Raw genomic sequence first — 27,472 nt, 5'->3', positions numbered from 1 at the left:
TTTGGTCTTCAAAACCCTGTGAAATAAGTGTTATCATTATCCCTATTTTACAGAGGAGGAAATTGAGGCATAGAAAGTTTGTAGCTGAGCCTGTCAAGTTGGATCACACAGCTAATAAATACCTAAGGGAGGTTTTGAACTTGGGTCTTCCTGATTCCAAGTTCAGTGCTCCATCCACTGTTCTGCCTCACCTTGAAACTATTTTTGGCTCATTCTTCTCATTTCTATCACCCACTTGATTCTCTTTTTTTTCCATCCTATCCCCAATTCTCCAAGAAATTTGATGATGAAGTAGAAGATAGAGGGTAGGGACATAAGTTAATAGTCAATAGGAATCTGGTCCTGAAATATTAAGTAATTTATCCACCACCAATGCAGGGCAGGCTTCGGGAAGAAAGGAGAAAATGCCTTAGAGCTGTGGTTTGAGGGAGAGTATGAGATTGTTCTTCCTCTAAGATTGGGACCATGGTTGACAACACCAGTTGGTCCAACCCTAGCTGAAGTGCTTGGTGGAGGATAATCACTACTTATTGGAGAAGTTGTAGAGTTAATTCTATTAACGTATAGATGCAATCTCTAAGTTCTCTTCCAGCTCTGATATTCTATGATTCAGTGACTCTTCTCTTAATTCAGTTACAAACTTGATGATATGAGAAAACCAGAACAAGAAGAAATTATTTGGGGAATTCTAGTTACTCTGTGATGGTGGTCACTTAAGGGCTTTTTTAGGGTGGAGGGTATAAAATTTCACTGGTCAGAGCTAAAAGGAGTTCAGTTTTTACAAAAGTTTTCTCCCCACCTATGACCCTTGTCTGTGGTTCCAAGTCATTTTGTATGAACAAGTTAAATTTATCAGTGGTAGTGATGTCTAGTCCTTTTTGGCTTTACTGTGTGTCTTAGAATTAAATTCTTTTTTACTTCTAACTGATATTCAGAGAAATAAAAAAGAAAAAAAGAAAGGAAGAAAAGAAAGGAGGGAGGGAGGAGAACGAAAGAGAAGAAATACAAAAAGGAACCTTTAAATACTCAGTCCCACGTGACCCTAAAACTGAACAATGAGAAATTGTCCCGATTCTTAAATGGCTGAGAATCTGTGTGTTTAGTCAGAGTGGGACAACGTAATCTGTTACTCAAAACAACAATAAAAAGAAAACCCCAAAGTCAAATACACTTCAACCAAAGCCAAAATCATCTGAAATACATTCAGTGTCAAATATCTATTTTTCTGGAATACCGGACCCTAAACTCAGAAGAGGAGTCTAATATGAATGATTATTTCCAGTTGTCAAAATCCAACTTACTGTGATTTGGTGGCAACACCGAACTTGACAAGAAGTTGTGTGGGATAGATGGAAGATCTGACTGTGCCTGGGCTGATGGCTTTGCCCTCTGAATCCTCTACTCAGTCCTGCAAAAAGAGATTGGCCTTCGATTATGATATCATCACTGGCATCATCAATGGACAACTATTGAGTAAAGCCAGAGTTACCTGGCTCAGCTCAGGCCCTTGGGCCAGCGGAAGTTTATGTTCCAAGGAAGTAAAGCATAAAGACCAAGCTGTCTGATGCATTTGTGTATGTATGTATGTACTCATGGGACATGTGCATTGGTGCAGGGAAACTCCTACTAATTTAGGCTGGCATCTCTTTGAGGCAAGTACTGGTGATCATGGGTTTATCCTTTGGCCACTCTTTATTTCCTGCTTGATCTGCGAAGGAAGGCAGAGGTGATAGGATTTAAGATTATAGTATTTTCATATTTAAAAGTACTTCAGAGGCCAATTCAATCCAACTCCAACCAATGAGGAAATAGAGACCCAGAGAAGTGAAAAAATCAACCCAAGATTGCAGGGATTATAAGTAGCTGAGCCAGAATTCCAAATTGGACTACCTAATTTCAAGTCTGGTCTTCTTTTCCCATAATGTGCTTTGAAGTGGACTTGGGATAAAGATGGATTGGAACTGGGAGAATGGGATGAAGAAGCCTGTTTACAAACTGGAAATCTCTTCCTATGGAGATGTAGAATAGCAATAGTAGTAGAGTGCTGGACCTGGAATCAGGAGTACCTGGGTTCAAAGGCTGCCTGGGGCACACACACACACACATTAGCTATGTGGCTGTGGGCAAGTCAGCTAACCTCAGTGTTTAGTTTCATTTGTAAAATATTTTCTGTAGTTCCTCTTTTCCAGGGTTGTCATGGGGGTTCAAACAAGATAACACACAGAAAATATTTTTGCAGTCTTCAAAGTGCTAAATATAAGCCAGTTTTTGTCATCCTTTTGGGGAGCTATTTCTCCTTATTCTACTCTAGACCTACTTCTGGTGCTACCCCTTCCCCTGTTATCTTTTCATACATTTTTCATTCATCTTCTTTGAATTCTAATTATCTATGTTCTCACTTTTGGCATCCCTGTCCCCTTCCCTTGGCCTTCTCCTCCTTCTCCCCCTTCCCCCCAAACAGCACCAAGAAAATCAAATGAGCAAGAATCAGGTCATAAAACAATTTTTATTTGAGTTTTGAGAAAATGGATTGTAAGCCTGCCTCTGACATTGACTAGTAGAGAGACCTTTCTGAGCCTCATTTCTTCATCTCCAAAAATGAAGAGACTAGATTGCAGATGGATAGTCTCTAAGGTTCTCTCCAGCTTTTGAACTTTGACCTTATAATCTATAAGTGTTCATGGTGGGGAATATGTATGTGTATTTGTGCGTATGTGTGTGCATGTGTGTCCATGTGCATGTAACAGCTCCCTAACCATGCAGAAGAAAGTCCCTAGATGAGAGGGGGAATCAAAGAACCAGAATGCTAAGAAATGTCAGGGAAGGAGCCTAAGGGAGAGTTTTAAAGTCCTTTGTGATAGTTCCCTTGTTAGACTTTCTAAACCACATTTTCTCCCTCCAAAATTTGATCTTTTTTTTTGTTTGTTTTAGGAAAACACAGAAAGAACAGTGGGGAAGAATCAATTTCCTTTTAGCATTCTTGCATTGAGAGATAGGGATGGGCGTGGGGTAGGCATTAGAGAGATGGACCAGGAATTTTGGGGAATGGGAGCATGGAGTTAATAATTTGTAGAACTGGCCTTACATTGGCCACAACAGAACTGTAGACTAGAAGGAGAAGGAAAGGAATGTCTTTTAGCCTGAGGTGATATAGAAAAGCATGTTGTATCTGTCCAGATGCAGCCTGTCTTCCAAATTGAGACTGGAATTGGGGGAACTATAGACATGGTTAGGGTGAACTAATGGATAAAATGAAACGCAGCCAGATGGGCAGAAGATTTCCTGTTGGATCTGGTGAGTGTTTGCCTCTTCAAGAGGTGATGTTTGCTTCTATTCAAGAATGTAGCATTTCCTGGGGCGGGGCAGCTTCATTTTGTGGTTTGAGGTGGAGTGCATAGTTTCAGAAGATGTGAACTCTTTTGGGGTGGATATTTCTGCTCAAATGGGAGTGGTTGGGCAGATGGGCACTTCTGTGGGTTAAGTGGTGGGGGTCACTATGCTCTCTGGGAGGTCGGGTGGGCACTGCTCTGTGAATGAGTGGGCACTATTCTGAGAGCTTTGGAAGTGGCTGGCAGGGAGGTTTGTACTGATGCTGCTTCTACTGTTAGTGGAAGGGCATCTTCCTTGGCTCTTAGCAGACTGGTAAGAAACCAAAGAAAAGTATTTGATACCTAAACAGTTTAGAATGCAGCAGACCCTTAGGCCATAGTGTGATAGAAGTTCTCCGAAAGCTAATGTGGTTTGAATATACTTATAACAAGGAAAATGGAGTTGCACTGTACTGTGCCCTGGTCAGATACCCGTGGAGGATTGTATCCAATTCTGGGTATCACATTTTAGGAAAAGTATATTGACAAAACAATCTTGACCTAAGCAGGAACTTGTCAGGGTTGTAGAGGAATCCCTGTGGACTGACGCAGAGAAGACACACTTACCTGTATTTTACAAACCCAGAGATAGCAAAGACCATGAAGATAGCTTCTTCTGGGGACTTTTAATCCAGCCCTCCCTGCCCCAAGCTGGCAGAAAGGACAAAAAGTCCCAATCATGTTCCCAGCAATGGTGTTTCAGCTCTGGTTCCTGAAATGACTTGCCAAACTCACTCTTTGGATAGAAAACCCCAGTTTGGCAACTATCCAGTGACTAATGATAGTCATCTCTCTCCCAAAGTGACTGACTGGTCTGATATATACACATGCACAAATTGATGTTTTGTAGAAACCCTCTTCTTTTGAAATCAGTGGTGCTTTGTGTGAATTTTGTGTTGTTCTTGGGGTACAACATGAAAAGGCTGGCATGGTAGAGGACCTTGTGAGGGCCAGGAAATGGAGGTGGGTGGGGGGAGCTTATGGGCTTTTGATGCATAAGAATGAGCTTCGGGTCCATTTTTAGCACTTGCTGGTTAAATGTGACACCCTCTCCCTTATCCTGAGTCACTGGATGAGATCTAGCAACATTCCTTCTTTATGGGAGTGAGGATGGACATGGGTGGATTCATTCATCATGACCTCAGAAGCCTTGGTTGCCTTTCCTGGTTGCTTTCTGGAATTGGCCCTGAGCTTGTCTATTACATCATAGTCTTCCCTTTGTCTCATAATCTCCTTCCTGCCTCTGAACCAGAGGCTTTGTTCAAGTCTATCTTCTCTCCTCACTTGACCCATTGGCCTTCCCATTTTCCATCTTTTCCCCAGTTCTGAAACCCCTCTCTTTCAATCCTCACTGCTTCTAGGAAGTGCTCCTAGACAGCCAGGAAGGAAGGTGGAGGTTCCCCCCCCCCTTCAAATTCCCTCCCTTCATTATTTCTAGTTATTTTGTATATAACTTGCTTTTTATATATATTTGTTTATATGTTGTCTCTCCCATTAGACTACAAACTCCTTGGGGGCAAGGGCTGTCTTTTGCCTCTTTTTGTATCCCCAGCACTTAGTGCAGGGCCTGGAACATAGTAAATTCTTAATAAATGTTTTTGATTGATTGTTTGAAATTGACCCTTTCCAAATGCTTTCTCTTTCCTCCACTTGATGCTCTTCTGCCAAATGTACCAACCTGCTTTCCCAAGATATAATTCAATGGACCATATGTTAATTAATTAATACAATTCTCAATTCTTCTTGAAATGACAGTTTGATTCAAACCATGTGTACAAATATATTTATATTTCACAGAAACCTAGTCTAGTATCCTTGTGAAGAATCTAGTCTGGACTCAAGGCCTTGTGGTCTCCCAGGGCATCAGGTGCCTCCTTAGGACTGAGCCAAGGTCTCCTAGCCCATGGCCTGACACTTTCTCCTTTCATTACTCTCCAACCTTTAGAATCAATCTGTCTCAACATTCATCAACCCAAGAGCTGATTTACATCCTTAGCTTCAGAAATCTGTGGTACCCAAAGCCCAAGTCAGCTATTCCCAGCTCTTCTGCTGCCATTGCCAAATCTTGCCAACATTAATTATCTCCTTCCCTTCCTCTTTACCCCCACCATATGTTCCAGAGTGCACAAATGCCTTTTCTGATGAGTTTCTGGTGAGCCAACCAAAGTGAGTGAGGCCTTCCTCTTCTTTCTCCCAAAAGGTAAGGGAAAGGGTCAAGGGAGAAGCTATAAAAAACAATAATGCAATCATTACCTTCTCCTAGAATAAAGGCTGGTGAACTCTGACGCCCGGTTTAGTTCATCCCCCAAAGTTTATGGGAGACATTCTTTTCATTACATACCTCTATCCCTCTTAAAAATACAAGAGGAATCTCAGGATTTAGGTTTAAAGAGAACAGATTGGGGTTAGTAATGTCTCCTTTCTTTATCTGATATTTGCTCATTTTCTTCATGCCTCAAGAAGCTGAGTAATCCTTCATATGTCCTGAACTGAAGATAATAAAAGGAAAAAAAGAAATGTACATAGCAAATTATACATTTGCAATTTCATGTGCAATAATATTTTTATTATGCTATAGTAATGCTTGTTTTAGTCCATAAATTAAAAATAAAATAAATAAAAAAATAGTAATCTAATTTAACCTTTTAAAAAATTAATTTATTTTTAGTTTTCAACATTCAGTTCCACAGGCTTTTGAATTTTAAGTTTTCTCCACCTGCCCCCCCCAAGACAGCATGCAATCTGATATAGATTCTACATATACATTCATGATAAACATATTTTCACATTAGTCATGTTGTAAAGAAATATTAGAACGAAAGGGATGAACAACAAGAAAGAAGAAACAAAACAAAAGCAAACCAAGAGAGAGACAGAGTGACAGAGAGAGACAGTGACAGAGACAGAGAGAGACAGAGACAGAGACAGAGAGAGAGAGACAGAGAGAACAAATAATATGCTTCTCTGCATTCAGATCCCCTAGTTCTTCCTCTGGATGTGGATAGCATTTTCCTATCATGAGCCTTTTGGAGCTGTCTTAAATCGTTGTATTGCTGAGAAGAGCTAAGGCTATCAAAATCTGAGTAATCCAATCTTAGGAAAATTAACTTTTAATGAAAAGCCTGAGTTATCTACCAGTGGGCTATGGGGCTTTGGTAATGTTCTATGTTCATACTGTGCCTGACCTCCAAGATAATTTTAGGATTATAGAATTTAGTGTTGAAAGGGTTCTTAGAGGTCATTCTATCCAACCCCAATTATTTTACAGATGGAAAGACTGAAATCTAGAGGGATGAAGTGACATATGGTCAAGGTCACACAGTTGGGCTCAGATCCTTTAACTCTAAATCTAAGGCTCTTTTGACTGGAGACCATGATATAGCATTAATTATTAGCTTTACAGAATGGCCAAAGTGTAATTACAAGATCTCATTGTTGGAGCAGATCTCAGGGGACAAAGAGAGCAACCTATATCTGACCAGAAATCCCTTCTTCAACAAAAACATCTCTCCCAAGTGGTGGTCCAGCCTTCACTTGAACACTTCCAGGAATGATGAACTCAACCACCTTCCAAGGTAGCCTAGTTCACTTTTGGTCAGCTCTAGAAGGCAGGAAAATTTTGCCTCAATTTTCTTCTCTGTAACTTTCTTTCAGTGTGCATAGACTTTTCCCCATATGGGGCAGTCAGAATAAATCTATCATATCCTCTACATGACAGCTCTTCAAATATTTCCAGATATAACAATAATGATAGTTAGCATTTGTATAATGTTTTAGAGTTTCCAAAGTGCCTTATAGATATCTCATTTTATTCTTTCAACAAATCTGTCAGGCAAGTATTATTATTATTCACCTTTTATAAATGAGGAGGCTGAGGCAGACTTAAGTAACTTTCGTAGGGTCCCACAACTAGGAGGTGTCTGAGGCTAGATTTGAACTCAGATCTTCTTGATTTCAGTTCCGGTGGTCTATCATGGAATCTCCTCTTCAGATTACACAGCCTCATTCCCTTTAATGGAACATTGTTTGATGTTGTTTCCAGGTCTTTCTAATTGATTCCTTTGGACTTTATAGAGATGGTCAACTTTCCTCCTAAATGTGGCCCCCAGAACTGAATGGATTAAACATGATCTGACCAGGATACAATTGTTCTGTTGTTTTCAATTTTGTCTTCTTTGTGACACCCTCCTCCCATTTTTCTTTTAGTTTTCTTGGCAAGGATACTGGATTGGTTTACCATTTCCTTCTCCAGCTCATTTTACAGGTGGGGAAACTGAGGCAAAAAGGGTTAAATGACTTGCCTAGGATCACACAGCCTATAAGTGTCTGAAGTTGGATTTGAACTCAGGTCTTCCTGACTCTATTCACTGTACCCCCTAGTTGCCCCATACAGCAGGGCTGTCACATCCATCACTCTGGACACTGGACGTTTCTTTATCTGTTAGCTTTTTTGACTGCCCATGTCACAACATTGACTTATTGAGTTCACGGTTCACTTAAAACTTCAGATACTATTGTCTGGCCATGGCCCCCACCTGTACTTGCACATTGTTTTCATTCAAGTGTAGAACTTTACATTTATTCTCACTCAATTTATTTGCACCAAATTTGTCCCATCCTTCTAGGCTGCCGAGATTGTTTTGTAGACTGACTCTGCTATCTAATATGTTAGTTATCCTTTCCATGATTCTGCAAACATGGTTGATTTCTTGGGCTACAAAATTATTTGTTTTTGACTCATAGCATGTGGGTCTTTCTGATATCTTGACTGAGAGTAGAGTGGGAAAGAAGGGTAGTCTTTGCTGATGAGCTAACAGTTTTGCTTGGGAGGGGAGTGTTGCAGTGTGTGTGTGTGTGTGTGTGTGTGTGTGTGTGTGTATGGGGGGGGTACTATTTAAGATTTCTATACTTAGTAATGCCCTCTCTACCCTCATCCAGACTCCTTCCCCATCCTCTCAGGAAAGTTTAAAGAGAAGGCCTGGGTTAGACTTATTAAACCAAAGGAAGAGTTGAAAAACATCATAGAAGATAACTAGTCCAAATTTGCCATTTTACAGATAGGGAAACCAAGGCAAGCAAGAGGAATTGCTTCATCTGAGGTCACACATAGAAATTCAGAACTGGAAAGGACTTAAGAGCACATCTCATCCAGCACCTGAAAAGAGAATCCATTCTACAACTCAGCCAACAAGCCATCCAGCCCCTGTTTGAAGACTTCCAAAGAGTGAGGTCCCACTATCTCCCAAAAAGTCTTTTGTGCTTTTTGGACAGCTCTCCAGTTGTTGGGAAGATTTTCCTTCTGTCAAGCCTAAATCATCATCTCTGCAGCTTTCACCCAGTGGCTCCTACTTTTGCCCTCTGGGGTTAAACAGAACGTGTGTCCTCCCTCTTTCACGCGTCAGCTCTTCTAGGACCTGCAGATAGGTATCAGGTACATGGAGCAGAACTGGAACACGAACCCGGATCCAGGTAGGAGGCCCACACATATCTGCATCGGATTTACTGGTAATGATTCCTTTTGGAGACTGGCATCTATGCTTAGGCATTTAGTCAGCATATGTTCACTTCTAGTCATTGTCCATTAGGCATCTCTATTTTTCTCATTCCTTTTCATTCACCGTAGGTAAAAGACTCCAAGGCTATCAACATCTATTGAGGGCCCTTCTTGGTGCAGAGCACTGTGCTAATTGCTGAAAAGACAATCCCCGTCCAATTCACGAATTTGCCAAGCCTCTTCCAACTTTCCATTTATATATAACACTTGGAAGTTTACACAGCACTTTTATGTCTACTCTCTCATTTGAGTCCCATAACAGTTCTGTGATGTAGGAAAATGGTACTATCCCCATTTTACATAGGAGGAGAAACCAGGGTTCAGAGAGATGACTTGCCTGAAGTCATACAGAACAAGAACTCACACCTGGGCATTTCAGATCCAAGTCTAGCACTCTTTTCTCTACAGAATGATGCTTCCAAGTCTCCTGAGTACAGTTTCAGTTGTCATTTTTGTCCCTCAGAGTCAGCTCCAGGACTGAGTCACTGACACACATGCCTGTGATCTTGACCTAAATGATGTGCGAAGGTAAACAAAAGCTGACCCTTTTCTTCTCTTTTTTTCATCTCATCATCCTCGCACCCATTTATTCCACTTTCTTCTCTCCCTTTTTCCCTTTTATTTCTCTCTCTTATTCTGCTCTTTTCCCTTGATCTATTCTTTTTCCTAGTCTGTCCCTATGAGTTAACAGAATAGAGGGAGTATGCAATATGATTTAGGGGGGCACCTTGCTCCTAAATATCTGCCAGATCCTAAAATTCTACCTATCTAGGTGTCTTGAAGACTTCTGGTCTTCAACAGTCCATCATAAAATGCAAGTTTCCTTTGGGAAAAGTAATATTCAGTATTTGTTTTTCAGTCACATCCAACTCTTTGAGAGTCTTTTCTTGACAAAGATACTAGAATGGTTTGCCATTTCCTTTTCCAGTGTGTCCCCATTTTACAGATGGGGAACTGAGGCAAATAGGGGTTAAGTGACTTGCCCAGGGTCACACAGGTAGTAAGGGTCTGAGGCTGAATTTGAACTCAGATCTTCTCAACTCCCAGTAGGTGCTCTATCCACTACACCACCTAGTTGTTGTTGTGGTTGTTTAGTTTTCAGTCATGTCCAGTTCTTGATGACCCCTGTTGGGGTTTTCTTGACAAAAGGTACTGGAGTGGTTTGCCATTTCCTTCTCCAGCTCATTTTACAGATGAGGAAACTGAGGCAAACAGAGTCTCACACAGCTAGTAAGTGTCTGAAATCAAATTTGAACTCAGGTACTCCTGACCTAGGGCCAGTGCTTTTTCCACCATGCCACCTAGCTGCTCTACCACCTATAGCTTCTCACTCAGCACTTAGCCTCAGTTATTAGCTAATATTTTCTGGGGGATTAGGTAGTTGAGACTTTGTTCCTGTAGAAATAAGACATAGTTTACATGTGAAGGAGAGACTGAGGAGCTGGAAGGGGAGGTTGGCAGTCATTGCAGACCTCCTTCACTGTTTCTCCCAAAGGCCAGCTTTGCTTCTGATCTCTTTCTCCTCGTTCTAACAAAGTCCTGCATGAGCCTTTCAAAAGTTTTCTCTCCCCTCTAGTCATATTTTGGTTAAAGGGCAGCTAGGTGGTACAGTGGATAAAGCACCAGTGCAGGAGTTAGGAGGGCCTGAGTTCAAATTTCACCTCAGACACTTGACTCTCACTAGCTGTGTGACCTTGGGCAAGTCACTTCACCCTAATTTCCTCATCCTGGGTCATCTCCAGTCATCCTGATGAATATCTGGTCACTGGATTCAGATGGCTCTGGAGGAGAAGTGAGGCTGGTGACCTGCACAGCCCTCCCTCACTCAATACAAAGTCAAATGCAAGTCATATCATTACTTCTCTGATGGCATGGTTTTCTTCGGCAATGAAGGATGTACACATATTTTGGTTAGAGATCATTCTCATTTTCCTTTCTGCCCCTCACTCTGCTCTAATGCATATGCATTCAAGTACCATTTTTTAAAGGTTCATCCTCTTAAAAGTAACATGGCATTGGGAAAAATGTGCTAAATTTAGAGTCAGAAGATGTAGGTTCAAATATTGCTTCAGATACTTATTATATAACCACGGACAAACCAAACCTTCAGAGCCTCAGTTTCCATACCTATAAAATAGCAATAATCATACTTGCATGACTACTGTGATCTTTGAACTTCTGTAGCACATTGTTTGGAGAATCATTTGGGATTCCCATAAACTGCTTTGAATACCTCAACACTCTTTCCTCTCTAATCCATCTTTGACACAACTGTCAAAGTGATTGTTTCTATGTGTAGATCTCTGTCATTCTCTCACTCAGTAAACTCCAATGGCTTCATATTAGCTCTAGAATAAAATAAAATATAAATTCTTCTGTTTGGCTTTTAAAATTCCTCACACCCTGACCTTAGCCTGCCCCTTTCAGACTCAAAACATACTCCTCCTTCTCCCACACTCTACTGTTCAGCTATGTTTGCCACCCCTAACGTGTAACTCTGTCTCCCATCTCCACATTTGTGCACTGTGCACTCCCTCCTTAATGCCTGCTTGTAATGTAGCTTCCTTTAGTACCACCTTTTATGTAAAATCTTTCCTTCCCCTCTAGTGACTATCCTGCCTAAATTCCCTTGCATTTGTTTTGTTATTTTTATGTGCATATGTGTGTATATATAAGTATATATGTGTGTATTCATCTTGGGACAACTTGACATACATACATAAAAATGTAATCAATCAGTCAATCAACAAGCTTTTACTAAGAGCCTACTGTGTGCCAGGCCCTCTGCCAGGTCCTCAGAATATAAAGACAAAGTGAGGTAGTCCCTACCCTCAAGGAGACTGCTGTATTCTATAGGGCAAACACTTATTAAGTCTTTACTAAGTGCTAGTCACTGTGCTAAGAGTCGGTGAGGATGGAAGTTCCAGGGTGAACAGGCACAGAAGGTCCAGGTGAGATATCAGCTGAGGTATGGTAGCAAAATCCAGAAATTCAGAAGGAGAGCTGGGAGGAGAATGAAGGTTGACCTGCTTGGCCTTCTCAAAATTAAAGGGACAACATTCTCTCTCTCTGTTTGTCTCTGTCTCTGTCTCTGTCTCTCAGATCAAGCCTTCTCAAGATGAGTATGAGCTACTAAAGGCAAGGATTGTATATGATATTTCTTAATGTCATTTGAGCTGGATCTTAAAGGATGGATAGAATTTCTTTTTCAGAATAGAAATCAAATTTGTTGCAATAATAAATGTGTTCTGAATAAATGACCTGAATTATATCAAATGAAAAAAAATTACAAAAGGGATTCATAAAGAAACTCATGATCATAGTCTTTATTACAAACAGATATAACTAGTCAGAAACAGTTGCAGCTAGGGTTTCTCTCATACTCATTCTGTGATGTTGTCAGCTTTGTCTGAGGGCTTTCCAATGTTTTAAAATATTATATAGATTCACTCTGGTAAAAATTATTTGATGTTGAAAAAGGTTTGAATAATTACTGAATGCTTAGAATTCAATAGGTGGAAATGGAATGGTTTGGAGGAGAACATTCTGGCATGGAGAATGCTGAAAGTGAGGAAGTAGAGGCAGATGCAAGACAGTTTAGGGCGATGATTAGTGGTACAATTCAGTTTGTGGAGAGAATCTTTGGTTCCAGGCTGGGGAGTTGGGATTTTATTCAGAAAGCAATAGCAAGCCATTGAAATGTTTTGGACAGAGTCGTGCATGGTTGGTTCTATATAGAGACTGGGACTATGAGGCAACTCCTTCTATTCAAAGCAGTTCTATGTTTGCAACTTATAGTCTTAGGGAGTTGCCTAGAACACAGAGAGTTTTAAGTGATTTACATATACGTAGCTAGTTAGTATCAGAGGTGGAACCTAGGTTTTCCTGGCTCAGAGGTCAGTTCTATGTGGTACTCCATACTATAGATGAAAGAATAATCTGACAGTTCTTGATATAACATATTCCCAAAGGGATGCCATTGGTGGTGCCTGGAGTGGCAATCTCAGCATTGGAATTGGGAAGCATGATTCATGCTGGATACAGTATTGTGAACCTTATTCAACTGAATTCCATTCCATTCAACAAAGTTTGGTTAAGAAATTGCACTCGGTGCTAGCAACTGAGACTACAATGCCAAAACAAAAAGTTGTAAGCCCTCAAAGATCTTATGCAGTTTACTACTCAAAAAGTTTTTATTTGCTGAGCCCCTAAGATACATACCCATCCCTTTGCTAGCAACTGTGGTTTACACAAAGAAATATCACATATTGTTAGTAAATGCCCTGGAGAATAACCAGTCTAGACGGAAACACTTGAAATAACCATATATAAAGATGTCTAATGATATAAGTCAATGTATAAGAATACGATAGGAGTGTGTCTAGACCAGAGGTTTCAAACAGGAATTGCCAGGTATGGCCAGCAACATGCCTTAGTGCAACCCAAAACAGACTAAATCAATTGGAAAATATTAACAAAATAAATAAAAATACAATAAAACATAAAGAATGTTTCTTTGTGGTTTTCCAATGTGTGGCTAGCAGGGATCCTTGTGTGCAGTTTAGTGGCAAACTCTAACACTACTGATCTAGTCCAGTTTGGAAATTGAGGCTCAGAGAGGCCCAGAAAGAGGAAATGATCCATAAGGTCATACAAGTAGTGATAGACAGAATTAGGATTTGGACTCAAGTCCTCTGATTCCAAACTCAGTACCCTTTGTCTGACATCATAAGTTTCTTATTCCTTTGTGTCTAATCAATTGCTAAGTCCTATCAATTCTGTTTCTTAAATATGTCTCACATCTTCCCTTTTCTTTCCACTATCATTGCTATCACCTTTATTCAAGCTCTTTTTCACCATTACTACTGTAACATTAAGTAACTAAGTGGGCTTCCTAGATCCTTTCCTTCCTTTCTCCATCCATCCTTCACATCAGTGCCAGAGCCCAAAACATCATTACTTCTCTACTCAAAAACCTTCAGTGTCTTCCTATTGTCTATTGAATAGTATGGAAATAGCCTCACCCTCTACAATCTGTATTCAAGTTACCTTTCCAGCCATTTTGCATAGAATGGATTTGTCTAGGTTTCAGTCTAACCAGTCTACTCACTGTTTCTCAGTCTCTTGCTGTCCTCCCTTGCCTACATGCCTTTGAACACATTGACTCATCTGTCTTCACCATGATGTGAATTTGCCGCACTCTAAGAAGCTGATGATATTAATGAAATGGAGGATTCTGGGAAATCAACAATTAGCATCTTCATTGTGAAATTATAACTTTTCTTGTTAAAAGCTCTATGACCCTGTGTAAGTCATTTCATATATGTGTATGTATGTATGTATGTTTATATGTGTATATATATGTATATATGTATGTATGTATGTATGTATGTATGTATGTATGTATGTATGTATGTATTTGGTGAGGCAATTGGGTTAAGTGATTTTCCCAGGGTTAGTAAGCTAGTAAGTGTCAAGTGTCTGAGGCTGGATTTGAACCCAGGTCCTCCTGAATCCAGGACTGATGCTCTATCCATTGTGCCACCTAGTTGCCCCATGTCATTTAATCTTTCAGGGCCTCAGTTTTCTGTGTAAATGAGAGCATATGGACTAGATAAGCTCTATGGTTCCTACATCTTGCTCTGAATCTATGATCCTATCATTTTTAAAGGTGTGTTTGGCTTACAACCTCAGGAATTTTCGAGACTGTTTTGCTTATTTCCCTGGGTTTTATAACTTTTTATTTGCACATTTTGAAAAGTATACATTCAAATTATTAAAATCATTTGAGCAATGCCCCCCCCCCCCACACAAATCAAAGGGTGGTACATTTACTCCATCTTACTGTTTGCCAGAACCTTGGCTTTGTATTTTGCTCCCTGGAAGTTGTTTGACCAACATAGAAGTTCTCGTCATGCCTCCAAGACCAAAAACAGCAATGGCAGGGACATGGAAAGTCTTTATTCCTTCATTTTAATTCTCATAGCTCTTTATTCTCTGGATTTTGAAAGGAACAGTGCAATCTTTTAATCCAATCTCTGTGCATCTTATATTATCCATGAGATGTCAGCAAAGCACTTAGCACAGGGTGCTTGACCCCCACATAGTAGGTGCATAATAAATGCTTCCTCCCTTACAATGTATAACATGGAAAAGAAGACAAAGAAGGCGGCACATGTGGGATAATGTACCATGCATAGTGGCAGGACAGATTTCATTATGATTTCCTTACCTGCTTCTCTTGTCCACTTGTTTGGAATGTAGTGCAGTTTTCCTCTTGACTTTCTGCCTTCTTCAATCAAGACATAGTCCCTGGGGCACACCATCCATGACTGAGCCCCCAGAAAAGATGTTCCATATTTGAGACATTCTGTGGTTCAACACTCATTCACAAAACTAGAACTCAGAGCCACTACTGATGTGTTTCTTTTATAGGTTAGCCCTAGGATTCATGCGTTCAAAACAAAAGATGTTTTAGAGCTGGAAGGGACTTTGGAAACCATACAGTAAGTGCAACACCCTCATTTTATAGATGAGGAAATTAGAGGAGTTAAGTAACTTACCTAGGGTCACATAGATTACTAAAGACAGATATTGGATTTGAATCTAAGTCCTCTGACACTTCCATGAATGGGACTTTAGCATAGTTCTATGATTAAGATCTAGTGATCTGTCCACCGAATCAGGCTTAGTCAATAAGGGTAATGAAGGAATAAGAGAAGATCCACTTATTCAGACATGGACTACATTATCCTATAGATCACTACACAATCAGTAGGGAAGAGCATGCACAATGGGAAAACATTTGGCCAGAGAATGCACATGGAAGGCCTGCATCAAAGGAACATATGTAACTAGGAAATATAGGTGAAAAGATGTATGCCAAAAACTCACATGACCAGAGTGCATGTGAGGAGGGCATGTACATCAAGCATGTTGAGTTTGGGGGCTGACTAGAATACATGGAGTTGCCATATTTCTGCATCTCAGCTACATCAGTTTTGTGTGAAATATTTGCAGAGTAAACAGTAACTCATGGAATGTATTCACATTCCCTCAGTGGCTACTCTGAGTGCCCTTTTATTTAACTTTGGCCGCCCCCCCCCCCATTTTTATGACACGATCCTCCTTTCCAAAGTTAGAGGCAAAACAAGGGGAAGTTTGTTCTGTCTCACTGTAGCATGGGTTTGTTTCAGTTTAAGAAAATAGTGGTACAGTGGATAGAAGACTCATCTTCCTGAGTTCAAATCTGGCCTCATATACTTACTAGTTGTGTGATTCTGGGCAAGTCACTTACCTCTGTTTGCCTCCATTTATTCATCTATAAAATGAACTGGAGAAGGAAAGGTCAAACCACTCCGGTTTTGCATTGCCAAGGAAACCACAAAGAGGGATCATGGAGAGTCAGATATGACAGACATGAGTGAACAAACACAGCAAAAATAAATGAAAATCCAAATGGAAACAAAAACTCATTTATTTTTAAAAAATCTTAACAGAGGAATTCACTCTGGGAATCTTTAAAATATCTACCTAGTGAAACTAAAATATGATTTATTTAAAATATTATATAAACAGAAGTGTGATTCTACTTGATGGTTCAGGAATGATCCAGATGCAGAAAGCAAGGGTCACCTTTACATCCTCACAGAATCTCAAAATTGGAAAGGACTACACAGATCATTGAGTTAAATTATAGTCAGATAGGAATCCCCTTTCCACTATCGCTAACAAATGGCGATTCAAATTTTGCTTAAAGATGTCTGGTAAAGAGGAGCCCTGTCACCTCAGGCAGCTCATTCCCTCTTGGAGTAGTTCTAATTCTTAGGAAGTTGTGTGTGAGATTAAACCTAAACTAACCTCCTTGTGGCTTCCATCCTCTGATACTGTCCTCTGGGGCCAATCTGAAAAGGTTGAATTCTTCTTCCATGTAACAGCATTTAAAGTATTTGAGGACAGCTACCATGTTATCTCCCGAGCCTTCCAGGCTAAACATCCTCATATTGGTAGTTGATTTTGGTACTTGGTACTTGGGTATTTCTGTGAGTGAAGGATCTCTTCTGTAAGGATAGTCCTTCTGAGAAGTAGATTTTAACCTTGTAAATGTAGCATAGAAGTTTTATCCAATATCTTGAAGGTGTTTCCCTAGTTGTTTTTTTTGTATATATCAAAGGGACAAGAGTGTATCCCTTGGGTCTAGCCACTCTGCCATCTCTCATTCTTCCTATGTGATCACCTCATGTTGTTTTCTCACATACACAAGCAAACATGACATGTTCCTTTTACTCGTTATATGTAAGCCATCAAAGCCATCTCTGGTAACAGTTTTTTCTTCAAAACAAAGAGACCCGTAGTCCACCAAGTACATGGAAAGCAGTAAGGTTTAAGAAGGCTAGAAAGGTAGGAAGGGGCAAACCTATGAAGGGTTTATAATGCAAAGCAGAGGATTTTATATTTGATTCTGAAAAGGATAGGGAACCACTGGAATTTATTGAGTAGGGGGTTAATGTAGTTTGACCTGCACTTTAGAAAAATCACTTTGATAGTTGATTGGAAGAAGAACTCAAATCTAATACCAGTTCACTGTATTATCAGAAATACCTATCCTAGATATGGATTTTGATGGACTTACTCAATGAGTGGTTCATGCAATTGCATTGCATGGTGCAGGAGTAGGGAACCTGTGGCCCTGAGGTCACATGTGGTCCTCTAGGTCCTCAAGTGAGGCCCTTTGACTGAATCCAAACTTTACAGAACAAATCCCCTTAATAAAAGGATTTGTTCTGTAAAACTTGGACTCAGTCAAAAGGCCCGCACCCAAGGACCTAGAAGGCCACATGTGGCCTTGAGGCCGCAGATTCCGCTCCCCTGGCTCTGGACAATATGAAACCTCTCTGTCACCATTCTACAGCCTGACGAGACTATCTGAGATCTACTTAACTTTGTATCTCTGTGCTTTTGCACTGTCTGTACCCCTTGTCCACAATGCTTTTCTTCCTTACTTCTGCTTTTTGGGGTGGTATCTTTTTTCCAGTCCCTAAAACTGAAGCAGAGGACTCCAGTCAGAAGCAAAGGTTGGCTTTGGAAGCAAAACTCAACCCCACGTTAAATCAGAACCACATGGATTCTATACTGTGGATAGGAGACTTTCAGAATGATTTGAAATCAAATAAAGGCAAAGGACTCCAAGTGTTATGGAGTCATGGAGGGGAGATGATTGACACCTGGGACATTCTACACAAAGCAGAACTGATATCACATTTAATTCATGGGATTTCAACAGAAATTGCCATTTTAGGAGGTAGATTAAGAATCTGTCCCAGTTCTCTCTGGCACTGCTGCCTGAGTTTAACTTCCTTAATCCACCCTAAATCTGCTCCAGATCTGCAGATGGGAGGGTGAAAGGGACAAAGTCCATACTGTCCCTCCTAGGTACAGAGTATGAGATTTCCAAGGTGATAATTAATTACCCTTTCAGGTATTAGACCAATTTACTCACCCCTCCTCTCCAAGTCTTCTATGCTCTGACTCCCCACTCCCCAATTTAGTCCAATTTGGATGCACCATAGTTGCTAATCCTAACATACCCAGACAAGAGCAACATTTTGAGGTCTCTCTTTGAGTCAGTTTGGAAAAGGGGCTTTTGGCTTAAGAAGATGGTTGGGACTGTAAATGCCTGACTCTTCTTTCCATAAGTGGGGTGTGTGTGTGTGTGTGTGTGTGTGTGTGTGTGTGTGTGTGTGTGAAAGAGAATGAGAGAGAGCATATGAGAGTGTGTGTGAAAAAGAGAGAGAGAGAGTCTTAAACTCTTAAGTTTTATATTCTTTTAAAAATGTTGCCTGGACTGAAGTAGTGTCCTTGGAGGTACTAAAAAACTGGCTGTCTACTTGAGAATATTGTAGGTAAGACATGACACATTCATCGAGGTATGACAGTGGATGGAATGCCATAGCCCTGGAGTCAAGGGGACCTGAATTCAAATCTAGCCTCAGACACTGCAACTCCAGGGAAGTCCCATAGCTTCTCTTTGCCTCAGCTTACTCATCTGTAAAACAATAACAGTTAGAATTTAAGTTGCTCTACACAGTTGGCAAAGTGCTTTACAAATACCTTGTTTTTGTCCTTATAACAACCCTGGAGGTTCGTGCTATTATTATTCCCATTTTGTGGAGGAGAAAAGTGAGGCAGACATACGTTAATAATAGCACCTGCCTCCCAGGGTTATTGATAAAAATGAGACAATGTTTATAAAGCACTTCACCTCAAAGCACTATATGACTGTTAACCATTATCCTTATTCAAACTTTGGAAAACAAGTTGGACTGGAAATGACCTTTCAAGTTTCTTCCAGTTCTGAGATTCTATGATTCTATGACTGTTAATAATTGGTCACCAGTTCATATTTCACAGAATCACAGACTTGTAAGGATCCTTAGAAGCCCAGACTCTACCTGAGTCAGAATCCCCTCTCGAACATTTCCAATGGATAGTCATTCAAGGCCCTGCTTGAATATTCTTCTTCGTCATCATCATCATCATCATCGTCATCATCATCATTGTCATCATCATCATCATCATCATCATTGTCATCATCATCATCATCATCATCATCGTCGTCGTCATCATCATCATCGTCATCATCTGTAGCAGCAATTGGGTTTAAGTGACTTGCCCAGGGTCACACAGCTAGTAACTGTCTCAGGCTGGATTTGAACTCAGCTCCTTCTGACCTGAGTTGCCCAGCTGCCCTTCTGCTTGAATATTTTTAGTGAGAAGCAGCATGGGGTATATAGTGTAAAATTCTAGGCATGGTGCTCAAAACTGAGTTCAAATCCACTAGCCTACATTTACTTGTTCTATGAATTTTCTTCAAGCTTCTGATTCTTCATCTGTAAAATCGGCCTAATAACAACTGTGCTACTTACTTCACAGACTTGTTGATCACAGACTGAATGAGATAATCAAAGGATGTAATGTGTTTTGCAAACTTAGAAGAGCTGTCTAAATGTCAGCTATTATTAGTGTCGGGAAGCTCACTGCCTTCTGTGGTAGCTTATCTGTTTTATTAAACGGCACATAACTAGTAGGAATTCAGACCCCTGATTTTATAATTTAGGACATTAATTAGGACATTTGGCCCAGATAGCTTCAGTGACTTTCCCGAGGTCAATGAGAGTCAAAGGCAGGATTTGAAACCAAGTCCTTTGACTCCTGCACCAAGATAAAAAGTTTTTCACCCCTAATCTCCATCTTAGCCCCTATGTTTTAGGAGACAGTGGAAAGTACATTCCACTCTATTTCCCTTTGGAAATTATTCAAATTGTGAATCTTTGGCAGCCATTTATTTTTAATCTGAAGGAGGTTTTTCCCAACTGCCAAGTAGCTTCCTGGGTTTTTTGCTGGCTTCCCAGATGTTCAGCAATTGGAAACCAATGTTTTAAGGTACAGAAAAAATATATATATAGTTAAAGACACAATGAAGCTATTGGAAGGCAGGGACTGTCTCTGATTCATACCCAACAGAGTCCAACACTGAGTCCTAACACTGACCCCGAAAGGGAAGGGAAGGGAAAGGAATATACTTTTGTATAGCACCTGGCATGTGAGTGCTAGATAAAGCACTCTAGCAAGTGCTTTACAAATATCTCATTTGAATCTCAAAACACATCTGGGAGGTATGTGCTGCTATTATCCCCATTTTACAGTTTAGAAAACTGAGACAGACAGTGGTTAAGTGATTTGTTCAGAGTCATGGAGCTTGTAAGTGTCTGAAGACTGAATTTGAGCTCTGATCTATCTTGACTCCAGGTCCAGCCCTCTATCCTCTGAGCCACCTAGATGCCTCTAGGAATATGGAAGACAATCATTACATGTTTATTGAATCAATAAATGAACAATCAAATGAGTGAATGAATGCCCAACTAGATAATAAAAAATATTAAGGAACTAGGGTCATATTCTGGATGGACAGAAAGAGGAAAAAGAGGGAGTTTTAAGAAACACATCACAAGCCCTGTGCAAAGGCATGATAAAATGATGATGTAATTATTGAGATATCTTCTTGAGTTCTCTCCCTACCAAGAACAGATGAGGTAATGACTTCTAGACTTGTTTAATGATAATTTAATCTTTCAAAAAGTGGAGGAATGCACACGGGTATACCAGATTTCATTCTGACTGCTACAGAGGCAGCCATTGCTGACATGGAAACAGTGGGAGGTTTGGAAGGAAGTGACTGCTCCATGCTGAAGTTTGGGACAGAGAAGGTTAGGAAATCTGGGATTAACCTAACAGGCACCCTCAGTTTCGGGAAAACATGTTTCATGAAGTTCAGGAGGGAAAATAGGCATAAGATTTCATGGAATAATATGCTTCAGGGAAAGTCTGCTCAAAGAGAATGATAAAGAATGAAATTTGGAAGGCACAAAAGGAAAAGTAAACCCTACTTAGGAGAAAATCTGGGATTGGTCTGAAAAGAACAATGTGTATGTTCAGACAATTCACCAACCAACTTAAATGCTAAAGAAAGATGTAGAAAATGGAAGTGCAGGTAATAGAAGATGTGTATAAAAGGGAAGTCTAGTCCTATAGAAGTAGTGCAGGCATGCCAAAGCTCAGAATGAGTTGAAGATGGTGAAGGGAATGTAAGGGCAACAGAAAGGGTTTTTGTTCTGGGGACACTGGAAGAAAAAAAGGGGGGATCAAAGAAGAGACAGGACATTTCCTTGGGGTGGAAGAAATGATGATAACTGTCAACAACAATAATCAGAATCACTCAATTTGTATTTCATTTTTTCAGCTACGGAGAGTGACCTTTACACCAAAAATGACAGACAAAAGTGTTTCATTGAATATCTTGGATAGCCAAGATAAGGAAGGAAATAATTTGAGAACACCGAATTGCCCTTGAAGAGGAACACGGAGAGAGTGAAGTGCCTTGAATCTATGACAAAAGAAGATTGAATTAAGGGTGTTGACATGGACTTAACTCTTTCATCCCATTGGTGTAGAAATAGGAGCAACACAAAAAATTTGCAAAAAGGCAACTTTAGGCTTCACATGTGGAAAAATTTCCTCACAATCAAAATAAGAATGAGCTGCTGTGAGAGGTAATGGATTCCCTTTCCTGGAAGGTCTTCAAGAAGAGTTTGGATGCCACTTGATGAGCATGTTAGAGTGGGGCTTCTTTTTTTTTTAAATTTTTTATATGTTTTTTAAATTTTATTTTTTTTATTTTTAGTGTTCTACAATCACTACCATAAAATTTAGATTTTAAACCCCCCCCCCCCCCCACCTAGCCTCCACACCTCCCTCCCCAAGATGGCATGCAATTCTATATAGGATCTACATATACTTTCCTATTGAATACAATTTCACTATAGTCACACTATGTAGTCAGACTAAAATAAATGGAAGAAATCATATAATAAATCAAAACATAATACACACACACACACACACGCACAAACATGATCTGCTACATTCTGTGAATGCATCCCATAGTTCTTTCTCTGAGTGTGGAAGGCATTTTGCCTTAGAAACCATTGGGATTTTTTTTTAAGTTCTTGCATTATTGAGAAGTTCCATAGGGCTTCCTTTAATGTGTAGATTGAGCTAGATGGTCACTAAAGTCTCTTCCAACACCAGTGTCTTTTCCATGTCAAGGCATGGATCTTCTTATCTTGAATAACTGGTACTTCTAGGTCATGCACTGCAAAACTTAGATATGCCAATGCTTTCAGCAGTGGCAAAGATGGGTTAAATTAAGTTAACTCTGTGTCTTCCAATCAAGGCAGGGACTCCTTGGGGAATTACTCATAGGTAGGCAGCTGCCCCAGGGAGGCTTGCAATAGAGGGAGGTTCTGGTCATGAGGGTGAGGGTGGTAAGTCATTTTCAGAATTGCAGGTAGATTATGTTTTATTCAGGAGATAATTGGGATTGCTGAGATGGGACTGTCCCTACTTCCTCTGGGCAGGACTTCCCAGCTCTATAAAAGCACTCTGGCTGACACTACAGCCATCCACCAGCCACCTGGCCTTCATCTGCGTTGGAGAATCTGGTGAGTCTGAGATTTTTCAGGGTTACTCTTGGGGCTGGGATTTCTCTCAGAGCTTCACAGGCAGAGGAAGAAGTCTGGTGGAGTGGAGAGTCTGGCCTGGGTTCTGGGTTTTAGTCCTTGCTCTGCCTCTAACTGGCTACAGAACCTTGAGGAAATTACTTACTCTCTTTTGGTCTGAGTTTCTTCCTCTGTATAAGGTTGTTAGTAGTCTATTAGTGATCTTGAAGGTCTCTTTGGGTACTGGAAGATCAGAGAGTACTTCTCCCCTCTCTCTGTATTTACCAAATGCTTACCAAATTATTTGGCACATAGTAGGCATTTAAATGTTTATCAATTGACTGTTCGTTGTTTCTATGAAATATCATAACTAGATCATTTCATATTAAATATGTAAGATGTCCTTGTGGAACACTTTTGATTTGTCCTAGCTTATGCTGAAATTAGCAAAATCGATTAAAGAGAACTGCTCAGAAAGGAGGAGACCCGAATTTATATCTTAATCTGTTATTAATCAACAATGTGACCTTGGTCAAGTCACTTTTGTTCTAGGCCTCAATCATCTTTTAAATAATCAAAGGTGAAAAGGGCAGCTAGGTAATGCAGTGGCTAGAGAATGGTCTGCAGTAAGGAAGAATCATCTTCATGAGTTCAAATCTAGCCTCCAATACTTACTAGCAGAGGTATGACCCTGGGCAAGTCACTTACCTCTGTTTGCCTCAGTTTCCTCATCTGTGAAATGAGCTAGAGAAGAAAATAGGAAACTACTCTAGTATCTTTGCCAAGAAAACCCCAAGTGGGGTCACAAAATGTCATGTGTAACTGAAATGATTGAACAATGACAAGAAAAGGTGAGAAAGCCTTTTGATAATCTCTAAACTCTCTTAGCTCTGTCGTAAGAGATTCTATTGTTCAAACCCCTTATTGCTTTTTTGAGCTCCAAGATAATTTCTAAACCTACAATTTTATGATACATGTTATGGAGGCAGCATGGTAGGGTATGGCAAAATTTAGAGTCAGAAGACCTGAGTTCAAATCATGTCACTTACTACCACCTGTGTGATCTTTGGCAATTTACTGAGCCTCAGTTCCCTTACTTGTAAAAAGGGAGGAGGATTAGACAACGTCTAAAATCCGTTTTTGCTCTGAATCTCCAACCTTTGTTCAATGAGGACCATGCTGTTGGTTGTCTGGTTTGGGGCATTCATGAAAGGGTTGTTGAAAGGGTCTTAACAGGCTGTTTTTGTTGACTTACCTATGGGTAGTCTTCAAACATACTCTGTACAAGAAGTAAAGAGACCCAGGAGACATCTAGGAAGGGCCTTGAACTGAAGGATGCTTTAGAAGGTGATGAAAGCCCATCCTCTTTTAGGAGAGTCCAATGGTCAGAGCAGAAGCTCCCCTTGGGCCATCAGAGTCACTCTTCTGAGGGGGAGCTCCTGGGGCAACGTGGGAGCCTCTGACACTGTCTCCAGACAGCTTGTGACATATAAGGACTCATGGTTGTGGTGATGATGGTATTCATCATGAATTAGCCAGAATTTCAGTGACTCTAGTTCCTTTCTGCTCAAGAATTTATTGATGCTCACAAACTATTTATAAAATCATACAGCCATTGAGCATTCATTCAGCAAACACTTATTTGTAGTTCTCTTAGAGGTGTTAGGGACCTTGCATATCATCTCAATCCCCTCCATATTCTGACAAGGACACTGTGGCTCAGAGAAACCTTCCCCTCTATGGTTACTTTCCTTAGACTGTGTGTGTATCCTATATATACCAATGTGCACACCTCTTTTCTCCCCCATTATAATGTGAGCTCTTTGAGGGCATGGATGTATTTCTGGTTTCTTTGTATTTATAGTGCTTAGCCCATTTCCTGGTATACAATAAGAGCTTCCTCGATGCCTCTTGATTGATTGACTGAGACGCATGTGTTCTACCTTCCAGACCAGTTTCTTCCTCTGTCTTAACATGACCATCTTTCTCATTTTATAGAAGGCAAAACAGATCCAGAGAAGTGAGAGAAATTACTGACTGTTCTTATAGGTCACTTGTGATATTTGTTACCACCATGAGCTGGGGGTTCCTAAAATATTTAGAAAATGAAATGAGGACAGAGAGAAATTACCTAGAGAGGGAGCAAGGAGCAGATGAGCCCTGAAGAGCTGAAGGCAGGGGAATGCTGCTGGAATAGTAATAATGATAAAAATCCCCCAGCATCAACAATGTGATTGATCTGAGGATTCCCTCCCACATGTTCATACCTCAATCCATGGTCTCTGTGAGTTGCTGTAGTTTCCAAAATTTATCATCTGAAAAAACTGAGCTTCACTTGGCAGGTCACCGATAAATCATCTATTGCTTGTCCTGAATTAGAATCCCTTCCAGCTGGGAAGAACCTGTCAAACCTTGTGCTCCTCATTAGGCATTGGGAATCCAGGATAACTTTTCTGTGATGCCATGTTGGGGGTTGTGAGGGGAGAAGGTATGATATCACCTACTTTACAGCACTTTAAAGTTTATATGGAACTTTCCTTATTTAACAGCACCACAACGTAAGTAGATGAATAGGGTGGTGTTATTATGCTTACTTTGGAGATGGAAAAACCAAGTCTAAGAAAAGTTAATTTACTTGCACAAATCATACATCTAGTGATTGTGAGACCCAGGATTTGAATTTAGGTTTTCTAACTCCCAGTCTAGTGGCATTTGAAATCCTAAAATTTAGCCCAAGATTTCTAAGATCATATCTAGTTCAACAGGAGGGTCCAGGCTATCCTGCCCTTAAAAGTGCCTGAATGTGAACACTGACTTCTGTTTCTTTCAGAGTCACTGAGATCCAGGAAAGATGTCCTACCAGTATCAGCAGCAGTGCAAACAGCCTTGCCAACCTCCTCCCAAGTGCCCACAGCCTTGCCAGCCCAAGTGCCCTGAACCATGCCCTCCCAAGTGCCCACCACCTTGCCAGCCCAAGTGCCCTGAGCCATGCCCTCCCAAGTGCCCACCGCCTTGCCAGCCCAAATGCCCAGAGCCATGCCCACCACAGCGATGCCAGCAGAAATATCCCCCATGCCCTCCACCTTGCCAGCAGCAGTGTCCACCCAAGAGGAAGTAACAGGCCTTCCTGCTGGCAGCACCATGAAACAGGGAGCTTGAACAATCCTGTGGACGTCTGAGCTCCCAATCCCTGTCTTTGTGTCTCCACTCTTCTCTTCCTTTGTTCTTCCCTGAAAGGAAAGTCAAGGAGAAAAGTTTTGTTCTTAGAGCTGCAGTCATGGCAGAAATGAGTTCTCTGCCTCCCTCTCATTTTCACCCCTCCTGGGATGAGAGACTGTAGAGAAAGTACCAACCTGCTCAACTCCTGGCTTCCTGGAACCTCAATGGAAGGATGACCCTGAAGACCAGACTCCCTAGTCGCCTGACACTGTATGGTCTCTCCTCTGTGCTACAACCTGGGTGGTGACTTCCATTCCCTGAGCCCTTGTAACTCTCCTTCCAATGACTCAAATAAAGCATATGTTTTATGGTGACATAAACCTGAGTTGTTTTTCTTGCCCTCCTAGTCCTCATCTTCACATTTTCAGCTGGTGTCAGATTTGTCCTGGTGAGTGTTTTCCATCTCTGTTTCATAATTTTATCTAGGCTTTCTCCATCAGTGGGAACAACAGGCTCATTCCCCTTGTGTGGGGCACTTTTTGGCTTCTATTCCTTATGCTATCTCATTTATTCTTGACAAGCTGGCACTGTCATTTTCATTTTTCAAATAATAAAACCGAGGCACTATGAGGTTGTATGACCTCTTCAAGATCACACAGTATGCAAGGGTTTAATGTAGAATGCAAATCTCAGTCTTTTTTTCTTGCTGTCCAGTGGTCTTTTAAGATACTATTCTTCCCTACTACTAACTGACTTTGGTTTACTCTCATCTTTCTTAGTTTCATATACGTATACATACATACATGGGACAGCTAGGTGGTGCAGTGGATAGAGCACCAGTGCAGGAGTCAGGAGGACCTGAGTCCAAATTTCACCTCAGACACTTGACACTCACTAGCTGTGTGACCTTGGGCAAGTCACTTAACCTCAGTTGCCTCATACTGGGTCATCTACAGTCATCCTGATGAACTGGATTCAGAAGACTCTGGAGGAGAAGTGAGGCTGGTGACCTGCACAGCCCTCCCTCACTCAAAACAAAGTTAAATGCAAGTCATGTCATCATTTCTTTGATGGCATCGTCTTCTTTGGCAACGAAGGAGGAACACACACATTCATATATGAATTTATACACACACACACACACACACACACACACACACGGTTGGTTTAGTTGATGTCCTTCATTCTCAAAGAGGACTAAAATGACATCACTATGTAACAAAATGTCCAACTGTGGCTCATCAGACCAATATGAGTTCAGAATTTGGGCCCAAATAGTCTATGAGAACATTTGGTGTGGACTCTCTATTAAGTTTGCACCTCTAGCATTTCTT

At 40.7% G+C, this 27,472-nt stretch overlaps 1 long non-coding RNA gene across 2 annotated transcripts; it reads left to right on the top strand.

Moving 5' to 3' along the window:
- The first annotated feature begins 1,456 nt into the window (after nucleotides 1–1,456).
- LOC140528814 (uncharacterized) lies at nucleotides 1,457–26,518 on the top strand. 2 transcript variants are annotated; one of them, XR_011975310.1, is made up of 5 exons: nucleotides 1,457–1,574; nucleotides 8,426–8,837; nucleotides 21,722–22,031; nucleotides 22,849–22,982; nucleotides 25,810–26,518. It is a non-coding gene; the product is annotated as an uncharacterized lncRNA (long non-coding RNA). The 2 variants fall into 2 exon arrangements; XR_011975311.1 differs by having other exon boundaries at nucleotides 1,526–1,652; nucleotides 22,899–22,982.
- Nucleotides 26,519–27,472: the final 954 nt, after the last annotated feature.

Source organism: Notamacropus eugenii, chromosome 2 (assembly GCF_028372415.1).
Source record: "Notamacropus eugenii isolate mMacEug1 chromosome 2, mMacEug1.pri_v2, whole genome shotgun sequence".
Lineage (NCBI taxonomy): Eukaryota > Metazoa > Chordata > Mammalia > Diprotodontia > Macropodidae > Notamacropus > Notamacropus eugenii.
This window is presented reverse-complemented; position numbering and strand designations above follow the sequence as displayed.